We start from the raw sequence: 11032 nt of genomic DNA on the forward strand, positions 1-11032 counted from the left end.
TCTTTCCTCACCTCCATCCCTGTGTGCCAATGCAAGATTACATCTGCCCAGAACCTGACCACCCTCATGGACCCCACCAGGAGCCCTATGACATATGGCAGATGCAAGTCCTTGTTTGGAAACATCTTGACTGCCGGCCTACCAGTGAGTGACAATTGCTCTGCAATGGGACCGCAGCCTGAGCTCGCCCCTGGTGGCCCACAGCACCTCTCTCCACTGCCCTTTACATGGATGGGTGCTTTTAAACACAGGCTCCAAGCAACCCTTGAGAAGCCAACTCTGCCCTTCAAACCAAGCTTTAGAATTAAAAAAAGAAAAGCCGCAACCACTTAGCACAATTTCCATTAGCCTCCCCAGCACGGTTCAGAGAGGCTGCAAGCTGTGGGAGATTTTCTCCCCCGTGGTTTGCAACCCTCCCTGCCCTTCCAGGCCCAGAATCCCATACTTGGGAACGGCTAAGCCCAATTTCGGAGCAATTATCGCAAGAAACTAGAACAAAGCCACTGGGGTTTGAACACTGTAAATCAATTGCTGGAGCAAATGCTGAGGCAATGCTCGCAGTAACGCGCTGGGGTGCAGCTGGCCATGGGAAAAGCTCGCTGCCACACACAGCAGGGAGGTGCCTGCAGCCTCCCTTGCACACAGCCCCAGTCCCAAAGCAGGCAGGAACTGCTCACACATGTGCTGCAGGAGAAAAGACTAGTATAACTGAGAAAAAGGCTCAGCACAAGGATAGTGAGCCCAGGTACCCAGCTGCAGACTCCCGATGGCTGCCGGCATGTACCAGGATAGCCAGGCTACCCTGGCACTGACCTCACTAACCCACCCAGTTCAAGTGAGTTCGGGGCTTCCCCGCCTCTGTTCCTCACACTGTCCATCCTGCTTCCCCAGCACCAGACCCTGTGAATCCCAGCCCCCTCCCCAGCCACACACCCCTCAGGCTTGCTTCTTCCAAAACCATCCCAAGCTCAGTTTCATAACTCTGCCCTAGGAGCTCTGCAGCCTCTATCCTCCACAGCTCCCTGCTTTCATCCTGGCACCGGCAGCAAGCAGAGACCCTGCTTTCCTGTGTGCTCAAAGCCAAGCAGCAGGATAAGAGAAGAGCCACCCCAAAGCAACATGACATGATAACCTCTGCAGTCAGGGACAGGGCAGTGGTGGGAGCAAGGTCCAGGGCATTTCCCACTGCACAAGCTAGCTGCTGCTCTGCCAATAAGCAAGAACAGCAACAAGAGTGCAAGGGTGCCCTGCAGCCACAGAGCGATGGGAACATTACGGGAGGTTCCTCCTTATTCCCAAGCAGAGCAGGGCTGCTGCCAACCAATATGCCACTGCAGGCTTACTTGGGCTGGTGGGACAACTACCATGCTGCGCAGTTTGTCTCCAAGGCTGGGTGGTCTTTAGGGTATGGAGGACGTGTCTGGGCTGAACTGCTAGCTCTGCCTTTGCCCCACAGTCTCTCCCGACATCTCAGCACCTTGCTCAAGCAGGGGAAAGCTGGAGCAAGCCAGGGAAGTCCTAGCGGTAGCTAAGCTCCTTGGCTCCCCACAACAGCTGGGGCTGCCAAACCAGAACAACTGGCCTTGGCCCCGCAGGAGGCCCCCATCTGTCCTGGGAGCAGGTCGACACCGCTCTGAGCTATGCTCTGGCAACAGGGCTGCGCCTGTGCTCCTGGCATCCGCTGCAAGAGGAGGCACGGGCATCTCTGGGGACACACGCCTGGTACCAGGGAAAGGATGCCATTCTGTTGGGCCACTGAGGCAACCGGGTCATCCCAGGCCCTAAGAGAAGCCCAGGTACCTCTCCTGAACCCCCACCCCAGAGAACCAGCCCAAGCCATGAGTGCAGTGTCTGGGGTGGTGCAGCTGGGAGGGGGATAGGACAGAGTTAGCAGCCAGACCACAGCTTCTCCTGCCCAAACACTCAGGGCACAGGTGCATGCTGGCAGCTGTCTGCACCACTCAGCCTCTGGCTTGTGGAAAAGAAAGCTTGCTTTGATCAGGCAGGTGGGCCCATGCCTGCTTGCTGAGCAGCACAGGCAGTGGTGGCCATGGGACCCCCAGGACAGCATCTTGGTGGCAGACAAACAGAGGAACAAGTGAGACAGAAAGGCCACAAGCCCGGTGCAGGTGCTGGGAATCCTGCTGGCTCAATTAAACCATCTTTAATGGTGCGTCAGCCAAAGGCGCCCGAGCAGACATTGCCAGCTGCGTTGCCGAGCCCCAGTGAGAAACACAAATGCTTCAAGGGTGACTCAGCACCAGCGACAGACTTGCACCCACTGGTCCTGCCAGCCGACTCTCCCAGGCTTGCTCAGAGCCCTTGAGCTTTCCCTGGCTTCTTCAGAAACACTGATTTATAGCTGATATGTACTACTGGCAGTGCATGGCAGGCTGGAGACGCAGCTAATCTGGAGGCCGAGCTCTCTGGCCAGCACAGCAAAGGTATTGCATTTTTCTCCCATGAAAGGAAACATGGCAGACAGGTGCCAAGTGGAGCCAAGATGAGCTGCGTGCTACCTGTGCAGTGGCCTCAAAGGACGATGCTTCCCCTACAATTTAAACAAGGGGCATGTGAGAATGCAGAGGTCTTTACTAAGCAAAACCCCTCTGGCGGTAGAGGAGAGCCCAGGCAGTGTTGAACAGCCAGGTAGGTCCTGCCAGCGGGGAAAAGCTGCAACAGAGCTGGCTCAGCGCTGCTTGCCCTGGGGCTGGAGGCGAGACCCTGCAGCAATGAGGCTGCGTTGCTTCACCCACAAAGTCCCTGTGGCTGAGAACTCGTCTCATGGTAGTTGGGGCCAGCACCTCCTGGTATCACACGAGTGCTCACCGCTACATCCTCACGCCCCTTCACTCAGGCTGAGGGCCGAAGGCTGATGTTGTTCCTGCCATCCCAAGCCCAGCCAAGAGGGATTCCTCCACAACAGCGCTGTGTGTGTGGTGAGAGCCCCTGGCCATGGCTTCACGTTTTTCCTGTTCCAGCTGAAATGCCGTTCCAGGAGATGATGGGAAAAACCAGAACAAGCTCCATAAAGCTGCCTGGCGCTCCCCTTCAGCAAACAGGAGCCCCAGCCAGCCCAGAGAATGGAAACTCGGGATGCAGAGACAAAAGGCGGCGGGGGGGGGGGGAGGAGGCCAGGGCAAGGGAAGCAGTGCGAAGAGAAGAAGCACGCACATGAGGCCTCCAAGCAAAGCCAGCTGCTTCGTCAACACACCATCAGAGAAGACAAGGCTGCTGCAAGACAAGGCTGCCGCTCAGAGCTGGCTCCTCTCCATGCAGCGAGGCCATCGGGTCAGCACACGAGCCAAGGCTGCGCTGGGCACAGCACACTCCTGCCAGCAGGCCCTCCTTGCTCTCCCAGGACTGTTTGTTGGAGAATGAAGCAGATTTGGCACTGAAGCTGCTTGAGTGAGCTGCTTCTCTGCATGCTGCCACCAAACCCAGTGGAAGGAGGAAAACCTCCCCAGTACTATCCAAACCTGTGCTGGCTCTCGGATGTGCTTGGTCAGGACGTTTTGCAGATCTTGCTTTCTGAGGGGGCTGGGTGGGAGGGTTACAACCTTACCTGGCAGACCCCAAGTCAGACATGGCTCGCCAGCAAGCTCCACAAGCACCCTGAGAGCAACAGAGCAGGGACAGCAGCTGGGGGAGCCGACGGGAAGAGAGGGTGCAGACAAGAACTCACATCTACACCAGCGCAAGTACCCTTGGCATCCCACCCTCCATTTTGCCAACAGCTATACGTTTACACTATCTACAAGGACTTCAGGCCCACCCATAAGCAACCCTCCAGCCCCGAGGAGGACTCTCAGAGCTGGGGACAAAGGGACAGCTGCACTCCTGAGCCTTGCGTGCAAGGAAGCAGACAGGGAGCTTATTTATCTCCCAAGCCCTGCTCTGGGATAAATATTTTAAATCTCTCTCCAGGTCATGGCGGTATATTTACAGCTAAGTTTCCCTCAGTTATCTGCCTGTAGAGACTCAGATGGATTTGCCACGAAGCCAGGAAGATCCAGCTGGACAAGCTCTCCAGACAGCTTATAGCTCATGGGAGAAATGGTTCATCCAGTGCCATAGTCTTGAAAATGACACCCGTGCCGTGGCAACTGCTGCAGGGATTCAGTTGTGCACCCCTGCATGCAGCTGCCTCTGCATGGCCCACCCACAAGCATGCATCCAGCCACTCTGCCTTCCCAGGAGCAAGGGGACGGCACAGAGGCTGGGGGATGCCACATACAGCACTACACTGGGGGCAGTCCTGCAGCCATATTCCCCACAGAGCAAGGCTGCGCCGTGGGTCCAGATCGAGGTGAGTCTCTGGAGCATCCTGCTTCGCCGCTTGGTTTACTGCAGGTTTGACCTGTTTGCTCCCCTCCCATAGGAAGGGAAGAAGCTCCCAGGAAAGGTGCTCCTGACAACACACACCAGCTTTTCCTAGCAGCCACCTGTGCTGCAAGCTAAAAATTGCCCCATGCATCCAGCAGTACCAGAGACAAGTGAAGCTGCCAAAACGCACTGAGGAGACACCTGACATAGGCCTCACTCCACTAGCTGCATTGGTGCCTCTCCTATTTATATGGGCTCTACACTGTCAGGTTTTGACCTCTGCCTACATCTGAAGCTTGCTGAGGAGGGTCTGGATGCCCAGGGCTTCTCTCTGGGTTCGTATAATTTCTGTGTCACCCCTCACGAGCATTTCAGGGACACTAGTTAATACTGCTCGCTGTGCACTGCACATCCATTTCCAGTCTATATGGCACTGCCTTCCTCCTGGCTACAAAGCATCATCCACAACTCCCCATATCTGCCTCCAACTACACCGTACAGGTCTGCAGATTTCATCCAGCTCCTTCTCTTTTCATTGCTGGAAAGCTGAAGACCAGTCCCATTTCACAATCACCATTTATGGTTGTGCAGGGCAGCACTGCTGTCCAGCTACAGCCCAGGACCTGCCTCCTGGGGGAAACATCACTGGGGAGGCTGGACCTGCGGTACCAGCTCTGAAAGCAAAGAGGGCACAGAAGGGAACAGTTCCTTGTTTATTTTCATTAGTGCCATTTATGAATCTATATTGAAAGCCACAAAAATCGGAAAGTAGACAGAGAAGCTAATATTTCCTCTGCTCATGCAATATTAATTAAAAGGTAGCTTCTCTATGAGACATTGCTACATTACCTCTCAGCTAAAAATGGAGAAAAGGCACTGAGTGGGAAGAATATGCAAGCAGGGCACTTTCTAGAATACTTCTACAAATCAATAACTAGGCAGAATGCTTGCTGCAGATAGCTCTAATGCTATGACAAATTAAAGAAAAGCTCAGGTATAACGGACTCGCAGAGACAGATATTCATACTAACCAAATCTCCTTGAAAAACAAGAGCTTTTCTCAATAGCAGCAGGACGGCTCATTCCCAGTGTATCTGGAGAACAAATAATTCTTATTGGACAGTCACTAATCCACCAGTGGAAGAGCAGCAGGACATCCTAAGCAACCAAATGCCAAGGAAGCACACAAACAGTGGCAACAGACACCCAACGACCTGGGGACTAAGAAGTTGTGCTGAGATATCTGCAGGTGCCTGGCTGCTCACTGTGGCCGCTCGGCAATCCAGGTAAAATGGATCAGACCCATGTCATGTCTCTGTCTGCATGGGAGCCACGCAGGAGAGCATCTCCAGCCAGTGAGAGGCAGGGCCAAATCCCAGCAAGGCCACAGGAACAGAGTGTGACACTGAAGGATACCCAGCACGACACTCTTGTTTCTTGGGTGCTTATTTCCTTGCCAAAACGTTAACCATTCAGATTAATGGTTTCTGCTTCAGGCCACGTGGTTTTGAGACTTTTCCTTAGTTGAGTGGAAGAATTCTTATCAGAAAAGTCTCTGATTTCCAAGAACCACCTGAACATCTCAGCAGCCCTGCCCCAGCTCTGCTCTGATTTCTCACCATCTGTCATGAACTGGGGGCCTGACTCAAGGAGGCAAGAGCAATCTCAAGATGGGATGAAGAAGCCACAGCCACATCTGGCAAAACAGCAGTGCTCACAGCCAGGCATCGGAGAGAAGCTGAGCAACAGGAAAGTCCAAGAAGGGAATGCGTGGCATGCCTTGGGGGGGGATCTTGGATACAGAAGAGGAACCAGGAGGAGGGGAGACAGGAGGCACAACTGGAAAAGGAACAGCTGCACCTGGGCCACAGCAACAAGGCAGCAGGACAGAGGCAGGCCTGGGCAGAAGGGTCAATGCTGCTGTGCCAGGTGAGGCCCCAGCAAGCAACTCCTCCACTTATGCATCTGAAGGCTGCAAGCACACACAACATGCAGGGAGAGCCATCAGGAGCTAACTCAGCAGAGAAAAACCACACGTGTTGCCTTCGTAGCTCGGCTTTGCTTGGAATACGGTGGATAAACATCTGTTCAAACCCGGCTGGAGGAAAGGGTGATCTCAAGACCATCGGCTGACATCCAGCCAGGTCACTGCTACAGAAGAAGGCTCAGCCCAGGAACTGGCCACTCCCATAGCACCTGCCAGGTGCTCTCAGATGTCTCCCAGGCTCCCAGTGTTCACAGCAGGCAATATGGAGGGATAGGAACAAAGAAGAACGCCAAGTAACTCACAGGAAGCTCGATTTCCTTTGGTCCAAGATGATTTGCACAATTCTTCAACTGTTGGAGGGGACTTTCAATGTTGGTCCCTCTCCAGGGCAGCTGCAGACACAACTGCATGACTTGTCCTCAGCAGCACAAACCCATCTACCATGGATGGTTCGGGAGAGCTGGATGCACTGCCCTGCGTGGCAACCTACAAGACTGCCTGCTTTTATCTTCTCTGATCTTGTCTTTGCTGGGAAAGACAAAAACCATAACCTTTCCTCCCATGAAAGCTTCCCACTGACACAGGCACTGCCAGCGGCTTCACCAGAGCCAGCACCGTGGAGCAGCTCCGTGCCATGCAAGTGATGGGCTTCCCCAGCAGAGCCAGGACACACACCAAAGCACGCTGCGTGGAGAGCAATAAAGGCACTTGCAAGCCGCAGCTTGTTGTGCCTTTAACCATTTGGAGAGTCACTGTATGTTTTGGAATCAAAGGCTTCCTTTGTGCTTCTAAAGGGGCCAACGAGCAACCGTAATGAGAAGAGCATTTATAGTTGGTCTTAAGCAATATGCCTATCTTGTGCCAGCATCACGTTTACCAGCAAGGACAACCCTGCACAGAGCTGCCCAGGGGCACATAAGCCTTCCCTCTGCAGCGAGAATAGGGCTTTGCCTCCCTGTGCTATGGCTTTGGGGACAGAGCCCTCTGGCTTGGGGTGACGGAGGACAGAGCCAACTCGCTGGCATGCCCATATCGACAGCAGTAGGGCGCCGTCTTGGCTGCTTCTCGGGGCGGCCCAAGCTGCACCCAGGCGTAAAATCCTGATGTTGGGACAAACCTCATCTCACAACAGCATCGCAGGAGAGGAAAAGTTATAAAGTCTGTCACCTTAGAGCTACCCTGAAAACAAATACCTGTCGTTAGCACTGAGGTCTGAGTGCAAAGAGCTCACGGACACTCCTGTCCTCCAGGACAGAAGTCATCTAGGAACTGAATGTATGTCAACCGGGGGCTGAAATACAAGTAGACTTCTAATAATCACTCACTTAAACCCCAGCCTGTTCCTGCACCAGCTCCCAGCACAGGCAGCAACCCTGTGTCATAGCTTTCTCCCAGCCTGCAACATCTCGCTTCCCAGAGCAGGAGGGTTCACGCACCCGAAATAAAATGTGTCACCCCACTTTCTAGACAGGAGTCTGTTTGTATCAGTTTTCCTCATTCATCATCCTGCACAATATGAACACCGATCCAAGACAATCTCACAAGAGATCCAGACCATCTGACAGTGGTGGATTCAATTCACACACACTCAGGGGCCCTGTACACGCCCCAGTCCACAAATGCCAAACTTCCTGCCTGTTCCATTCAAATCAGAGCTTAATTTGACAAGGAGAAGACAGGTCATTGGTATCCCACCGGCAAGCTCCATCTCACATGAGGAATCATCGGTTAAAAACAGCCACGCCTCCTCTCCAGACTTACAATTTGTGTGCACCCTCTGTGCAAGGGGACAGAGAGTTCACGAGTACTCATCACTGTGACGTTCCACCCTGGCAAGTCCCAGTCTCAATTCTCCTGTGGCTGGATCTGGCTAGTTTTCATTTCTGCTCTCTGGGGCACCTGGACAGCTCAAGCATCCATCTGTTCACTATCAAACAGGAATGTTTTAAGTAGTGACCTGGGCCTCGCCTGGATGTTACCTAATATTTTTAAGGATTAAAATGCGTTTTCAAGAGAAGTCCTTGCACAACAACTTGACAGGGTCAGAATCGGAGAATAGAGGATGGATTTTTGAAAGCTGACCAAATCAAAAGAGCAGCCCCAGGCAGTAACAGTCTGCAAAGAGTATCAACAAAAGCACCTACCCATCAACCTTCCCAAAGTGCTCTAAGACAAGCAGGCTCAGGAATGGCGCGAGCTGGGCCGGCACACAAAACTCCTCATCCCCGGCACACAGACCAGGCTTTCAGAAGCTTGCAAACCACTCTGAAGTCCCCCTCACCTCTCTCTTTGCTGATCAGACAGCACGTATTAGTTACCTCTCAGAGGAGAGGAAAGCAGTCTGTTCTGTGCTCAGACAGAGAATGCTTCCCCGAAAAAGGCGAGACTTAATTTAAGACTACAAGTACCATACGGCTCAGCCTTTTAAGCTCAGGAAAAACATTTTTGTATTAAATTTAAAAAAAAGCTGGCAAGAGTGAGGAACAGAGCTGGAGCAGCAGTCAATGAAAAGCACATGCGCTGCAGACCTGGCTGCCAATACAAATTGATGCTTTGAAACAAAGACCACTTGTGTTTGGCTTGAAGATCTTCCACAGCTACTCAGCAGGGGCTGCACAGATTAAAAGGAGACACAGGTAAACACAAGAGAACACAGCTTGCTGCCAAGTGTTTCTCCAGAACAAAGGAATGACCCGAAATGGAGTCTCTGCCTTGACGAGGTGGCATGGGTTCATCCTCACCGTGCTGCAGTGTGCCAAAGCTTGCAGAGGCAAGAGGAAACACTGCACAAACCTTTGGACAGGACTCTGTTCAACCTGAATTCAAGCAGCACCCAGACCCACAGCCTGGACCCGGAGAGCTGCAGCTGCTTAACACACTGAATGTGCCTCCAACCTCAAGAGCCCCCAGGAGCTTCACTACAACCAGCCTGCACCCATCTCCCATGGAGGAGTATATCCAGAAGAAACCCCGGCCAACTATTCTTTCAGTGCTCCGCTCCTTGAGACCGCAGACACTCGTGAGCATCCTGCAAAGCTTCTGTTGCACTCTGGCCTAGTTCCCAAACCAACCTACATCTGTATAAAGACACGCTTTGCAAGCCTCTCTTTCTTCCCACTGCCTGCACAGCGGTATGTTCAGAAGGCACAAGAAGAGTCAAACAGGAGATGATCTTCCTCACGATGATCCTTCAGTCTGGCCCTTTTTTGTTTAGGGACACCAGCTGTCCGGTCTAAACAGCAATAGCAACGGTTCCCATTACAATGCAAAGGGGATTTGCTGGCACCACGTGACTTGAGAGGTGATGGGACACTGCTCCCTGACATAGCACCCAACAGCAATGCAGGAAAGCGGCCCCCAGATCAGATCCCCCAGCAACAGGTGAGGAAGAGACAAACGGAGAGCTGACAGCTCATCAACACAACCAGCACAGCAGATCCTGATAGGGTTGGGTAGGATGGAGGAGGTGGAAGTGCAGGACCCTGCCCAGGCCACATCCTCCAGAATCAAAAAGCTGCGTGCTTCCTTTCTTATGCTGTGGTTCAACAGCTTTGGCATTAGGAAGTGAGCAAACAGCTTCTAAAAGACCCCAGGGTCCCCCACCTTACTCGCACTCCCTCCGAACAACCTCCCTAAAAGGCAAGAGATGCACAATGTATCTGGACTGCTGAAAGCTCACAAAGACATCAGGATCAAGACGTGAACCACACGCGGAGCCTCCCAACCACGACAAAGCCCAGGGAACAGCCCCTGCTCTAGCAGGCAGCCGCATGAAAAGCCTGAAAACCTGCAGCATCCCTATCTGCTCCCTGTCAGGTCTCTCTCCGAGAACAAATCCTTCCATGCCCAGCAGTGGGATTGCTTCTTCCAGGCAAACCAGCACAGAAGGTATGCTACATTCACAGCACAGCCATTTAAACCCACTTCGCAATATAACATCTGCTTTTCTAACAGACTAAAGGTATTTACAAGCAGCTCTTGGATGCCACCTCCCAACATCCTCCAGGCAAGGAGCAGGACATGGAAACAGGCCACCCAGCACGACACCTCTGCCATGCTGAAATGCACGCTGATGCCCAAGAACCAACATGTTACCAATCGTCAAATCGTCACTTCTTCATCTCCCTTCCCCTTCTCTCCCAAGACACAGTTGATTTCTTATAAAGGTAAAAGACACTACGCTTGCCCTTCTCCCACCTCGGGCATGACCAGCCTTCTCCAGGAGGTATTGCCATGCCAAAGGCCTGGGGAGGTGAATTGGTAGAGCTGCCTCTTTGACTTACACAGCAAAATCCACTGTGCCAGTTCGCAGCTTTTGCAACCCTCCCCAAACCCAATGTTAACAGCCCACGCAACTTAAATCTTCATAAAGGAGAATGTTCCTGTGCATCTGCCAAGCATCTTGCCAGCCTCACTGCCCTCCAGGCCTCCAAAGAGCTGCCTGTCCCAGCCCATGAGACCACCACTCATGTTAGGAGAAGGAGACCTGTTTCCTTGGGGTCTGGACAAACAATTGCATGTCCTCCGATCTCAGGGGAATTTCCCTGCAAACACCGCAGCAGCAACTGCCTTCACAAAGAGCATGTTTGTACCCAAGTCCGTCTGCTGCTAAATAAGCATTTGTTCCAAGTTCCCAAATATCGAAAGCAGTGGAAACACCCACTGCTAATGTGAAATATTTTGCATTCCAGGCCTGAGAGCTATGCTTGAAAATGTTCA

This window comes from Pygoscelis adeliae, unplaced genomic scaffold (assembly GCF_000699105.1).
Source record: "Pygoscelis adeliae isolate BGI_AS28 unplaced genomic scaffold, ASM69910v1 Scaffold673, whole genome shotgun sequence".
In the NCBI taxonomy this organism is placed as follows: domain Eukaryota; kingdom Metazoa; phylum Chordata; class Aves; order Sphenisciformes; family Spheniscidae; genus Pygoscelis; species Pygoscelis adeliae.